The sequence below is a fragment of the Olea europaea genome, chromosome 11, assembly GCF_002742605.1.
Source record: "Olea europaea var. sylvestris chromosome 11, O_europaea_v1, whole genome shotgun sequence".
NCBI classification, from domain to species: domain Eukaryota; kingdom Viridiplantae; phylum Streptophyta; class Magnoliopsida; order Lamiales; family Oleaceae; genus Olea; species Olea europaea.
The window spans coordinates 2,526,450-2,531,998 of record NC_036247.1 but is presented as its reverse complement, the minus strand read 5'-3'; positions in this window follow the sequence as shown (position 1 = coordinate 2,531,998).

Below are 5,549 nucleotides of genomic sequence, written 5' to 3'. Positions count from 1 at the left end.
TATATATATATATATATATTTCATCCCATTTTTAAGGCATCAAAAAGGAATCTTGTCACGGGTACAAAATTTTTTGATAGAGAAATCTTACATATAACACATGACACGATATTATTGAAAGATGGAAAAAAAGAAGAAAAATAGTTCACTTACATTTTGTCACGTCAGTGTCATTATAAGTTTTGTTAAATTTTTCTTGTTCTTATGATTTTATTGATCAAAAAATTTAAAAATTGCCATTGCATCCCTTTTTTCTCGTTCTCTGGCCCGACCAAGTCCCCGACAACAATGTACCAAAACCATGCTAAAATTAGAAGAATTTCAAAAAAAAAAAAAAATTTGAAAAAATGAAATTAAATGAAGGGCAAAAATGAAATTAAACGGAGGGCGCCGGTAACCAGTCACTCGGAAAAGCTTAAGTTTCAGTTTGGGGCCACTGTAGTCCAGTCTCGATTCTAAACAATCTCACGGTCCGTTTAATTTAGTGGCCGCTGTTCTTGGACTTTTCCTTCGGTCCTTTTCCAATCCATATTCAAAATTACAACAAACATAACTACACAAGAATTTAAGGCCATTTTTCATTTTTCTTTTTACTTTTTCACTTTACGTGATACAAAATAGTAGTAGCCTAGAAAATAAAAAAACATGAATTTAAAAATTAGTTCCTTAACTTTTGTTTTACATTGTATTTTACAAAATAAATAAGTACAAAGACATAAATGTGGATATTTTAATCCTTAGTCTCGCTTTCCAAAAATCCCCAAAAACCTCACTTTGACTAGATGGGATCATGAGATTTCCCAACAAAAATTTAACGTAAAAATTATAATCTACCACAAATAAAATAGCGTAATTGTCATCATTGAGTGAAAGTATTTTAGAAAGCACTTCGAGAGAGAATGACGTGGCAAATAAAATTTTTGGCCCCCTCGATATACACTACCTACAATTCCTTGCTTCTTAGTTAATCTTGTTCGATAATAACATTTACTGTTTGAATACAAGTAACAATTATTGTTACCGTTGGCAGGAGAGAGGGAGAGAGACCAACATCTGTTACTTAGGCAGGACGCTTTACGACACATTTATCGTTGAAGACAACTTTCAATGTAGTATAATAAGTGAGTTTATTCAGTTATTAATTGGTCGTTGTTAATTTTGTTTCAATTTCAATTGGCCGACATCAAAATGCGAGCTTAATTTTTTTTTTTCGTATCGGTTTGCTAATACCAAGGTGGCCATCATAATAAAGCTTTAAATTACTACATAATGGCCCTTCTTTTCATAACAGAGCTTTTTTTTTTTTTTTTTTGTAATTAATTAGACAAATACGGGGATTAAAGTCGGTGGTTTTTATTTTTATTCAAAAATTATTATTTATTTCATTCGTTAAGATATTTTAGAATGTGAGACGTTGGTTTTCCTGATTTCAAAATGAGAAACTTACGGATCTTGTATTTAATTGAATAATTGTTATCATCTTCATTTTCTCAAGAAATTTCCAATTTGGAGGCATGGTTTGTTGAAGTTATTTAGAAAAACAGCCATTTTTATTTTTTTTTGAGAAAATATATGGAAAATTGAGAAAGTATAAATAAATATAAGATTCTCATGACTAACAAAAGTGACACGATAGTTTGTTTTTTATGGTTGTACATTATGGTCAAGGCAGGGTTTTCAATATATAGCATACATTGATTCATATCCATGCATATGATAGTCAAATTGAAATTTTATAAAGTTTAAATTTCATTCAGTTTTGTTTTTTCGATGCAAAATTTCAACACTATTAGGAAGTGCACTGGGGTAGAGATTTCGTAAAGTTTCTTTTTAAAAGTAAAGTAGAAATAATCGGTTCAAAATAGGAAAGAAAAAAAAAAGTCACAATTTATTAGTTATTATAAAAAGTTATTATCTATGAACATACGTACTATTTATCCATACACGTCACACATGACATAAACCTCTTGATATAAAAACATGACAAGTATAATTAGCTGTTATTTCACTCTAATCAAGAACATCTAGGGCTTGATGACAATTACTTGTCTAATTTAGTTTCACGATTTCAAGTGTAATTAGTAAACAATCATAGAAAGGTCTAGGATTTGATGCTAATTGACTTGGTCCTTCAACTCTTAAACTAGCTTTAGCAAACCTCCATGTTCATATTAAAAACAACAACAACTTGATACAATGCTTAATAATTGTCAATTGAGAAAATCACTTAAACTTAAAATTAAGTATTAGAAAATCACTTAAATTTAGAACGGAATTCATTATTTTTCTCGAGCTCGATGATTCTTATCTTTTGTTTTGTGGGTTCACTTGGCTCAATGGGGCCAAAGTTCAAGAGACGACAATATTATTAATAAGATTTGTCTTTGCTATGGTCCTTCTCTCTCCAAAACATGGGATCTGATAAGTGTTATTGGGATGGAAAGCTTCTATTTCTTCTGAATTTTATTTTTAGTGTTTCCTACGATTTTACAATTTCACTTTGTTGGTCAAAAAGGTTAGGTTGCGGTTGATTTGGCGTTTCGGGCTGTTTTTGGTTTTCGAAAATGCGGAAAACACATTTGGTTTGTCTTTTTCAAAAACGAGGTAAATTTTATAATTGAAAATGCAAAACGATTTTTTATTGTTTTGAGCGTTTTCAGTTATAAATATCCAAAATGTGAAAAATGCCCGAAACGCAACGTTTTCGGAGAAAACTAAGAACCGTTTTAAAACCAAAAATGGAAAACATAAAACTAAACCAACCGCAGCCTTAGTTTCTTGTTATTCTTGATCAAAATTCAATAAAAAATATGGCAAAGGCAAGCGACTCGACCATAAATATTAAGCGATGAACAAGATTAGTTTCAACTTTAGTATAGTATTGTAAAGAAAAAGTGATTATTTTGTATATAGAATATCTAAACCTCATCGATGGTTTGGCTTCATATCCATGTTATGGTGAGTATGCACTTGAAGTCTTAGTTAAAGTAAATACGATAGTTGGCCAGAATGACATGTTGAGCTCAATATGATTAAAGAAAGAAAGATAAAAAAAAAATTTAAATAATTTATTTGTCATCTTTAATCATATATGTGGAACTCCACGTTGCCATATCCCGATATTCATAGTTATTTTGTTTTGACTTCTTATCAATAGGTGAACACTATAAAATCATAAGCCTTTTTCATCTAGAGTCCCCATAATTGTACATGGAAGCCCGCTACAAGGGAAAAGTAGTACCCACATCTCTCTTTTTACTCGATAAAATTTATTTTTAGCTTTCATATCATAATTGTTCTACAAGTATAAAACATCACTTTGCTTTGTTGGTTTCTTTAACCCTATTTGTTTCATTAAAAAACGAAAGATGGGCCAAAATAATTATCCTACAAAATGATTTATTTTATCTATTTATTTATTTATTTATTTTTGTTTAGATTGAAGGTCAAAAGCAATGATTGACCTACACATCTGGCATCAATGCCTTCTTCAACAAGGTAAATGGAAAAATATATGTTCGAATAAGATCACATCGAACAATACAATAAACACAAATTTAGAATCTTTTTCTTTTTAATACGACTAAGTATTGTCTAATAGATTTAACAAACAAAGAAAATGAGTGCTTATTGGATGAATTAATAATATTTTTGTTGGCCCTTCACTAATGTTAGCGTACATTAATTGAAAATTGTTGAAATGCATGATTTTTGGATATACTATTTCCTCAATCAAATTGAACGATATTGAAAGAGGTGGAAATAATTTATTCTTAAGAGTAATGATTTTAACCACGCATTAGCAAAACTAAGTTGTGCATGTGATTATTGCAATTAAATGAAGTATTACTTTCCAAATAGCCAAAATGAGTAAAACAAGTACTTTGTAGAGTCTTTTAAGAGGTGAATAAATGATTATTAGGCACAAAATTTCAGATGAAAGAAATTAATCATCACTAACATAAGATTAAATTTTGTGATTTTAGACTCAAGCGTACATATTTATGACTTAGTGGTGGCATTAACCATTCATCAACAAATTTTTTAGAATGAAAATAAACGGCGTCAATATTTATTATTATTATTATTTTTTATGTGACTAGATTGGAACGATCTCATATAAGAGTTAATGGTGCAATAACCATACATTTGATATGTCATCCTAGTTAAAATACAATGAAAAACGACAAAATATATTGCTAAATATTAATTATGAGATAGAACCTAACAAAAGGTCACGAGAATTATCTCACCATTTAAATGTTTGATTGTGTTTAAAAATTATATAAAAGTAACGGCTAAATAATCATCACATGATTAAGGCTCATAATTCTTCACTAGAATTATCATACTACGTTAAAAGCTACTTTTTCAAAAATTAAGTTAGAATTTATTTTTTTTTGAAAAATAATATCGTGAAAACATAATTTTGAAAAACATTTATAACTTATTAACTTTAACTCGTTCTAAATTATACCGACTCTTGAAATGACTGAATAGCCATCACGTGCTAATGTGTGCGGTTATAGATTGTTGCTGGGAACAAAATTACCGGAGAAGGAGTCTCCAAATTCTCAAACCACACGCACCATCTACACGTGATAAAGGTAAAAGAACTTTTATGGGTAAAGTAGAGAGAGTGATTTACACGGAGACATAATAAAGTGAATAGACACTTTCTCGAGAGTTGTAATTACTAGAAAACAAGGTAAAACCCAGAGAGCCGTACAAAGTAAATTTATAAATGGCGGCGAATCCTAGGTTGCCCGCCACGTTAAATCTAGCTGTAAAAGTTATTTTTATAAGACTAAAAAAATCATCTTGCTGTAAAATTTAAACTTTTATTTTCGGTTTCTCTTTTTTAATTAAAAATACGAAAATGCTGATTGTCCAGGCCAAATAACAGGGTGTCGAGGTGTTTCAACCTCGGCCTTCGAATCTGGAAAAAAAAAATGTATGGGATCTGGGGGCTAAGGTGATGCCACCTCAGCCCCCTGTTTTTTACCCTGTTTCTGAGCCTGGCTCAGAAGCAGAACTCTTAAAAATAATGTTTAATTAAGGTTGTTTGACGGTATTTAAAAGGGAGTAACATTTTTCCGAATACACTTCTTTATGTGCTTTAAGAAAATCTCCGTTGAGGTCCAATCGATATTAATCTTACCAACGAATTTCGGAGAGATTTATACTTTGACTACCATGAAAAATTGGATGAACATATTTACTTTATGATGTATAAATCGAATATCGTGATTGAAATTTTTGTAGTTGAAAAATGATTAGTATTATCAATTATGGCTTGACCATAATGTAGAATTAGTACAGTACAATTGTGGTAAACAGCTAATTAAAAGTTAATTAAGGTAATGTTACAAAAACTAATCGGACGGTTTAACTAGCTGTTAACTAATAAACTTTTCCTGAAAAATAAGGTCAAAGAAGCATTGGTTGCAAATTGCTTTAATAATTTGACCAAATTAATTTAACCTGACCTCTCGTGACCGGCCACACGTACTCCAAGAACAAAAATCATGCACTGAGTCAGCATGAGT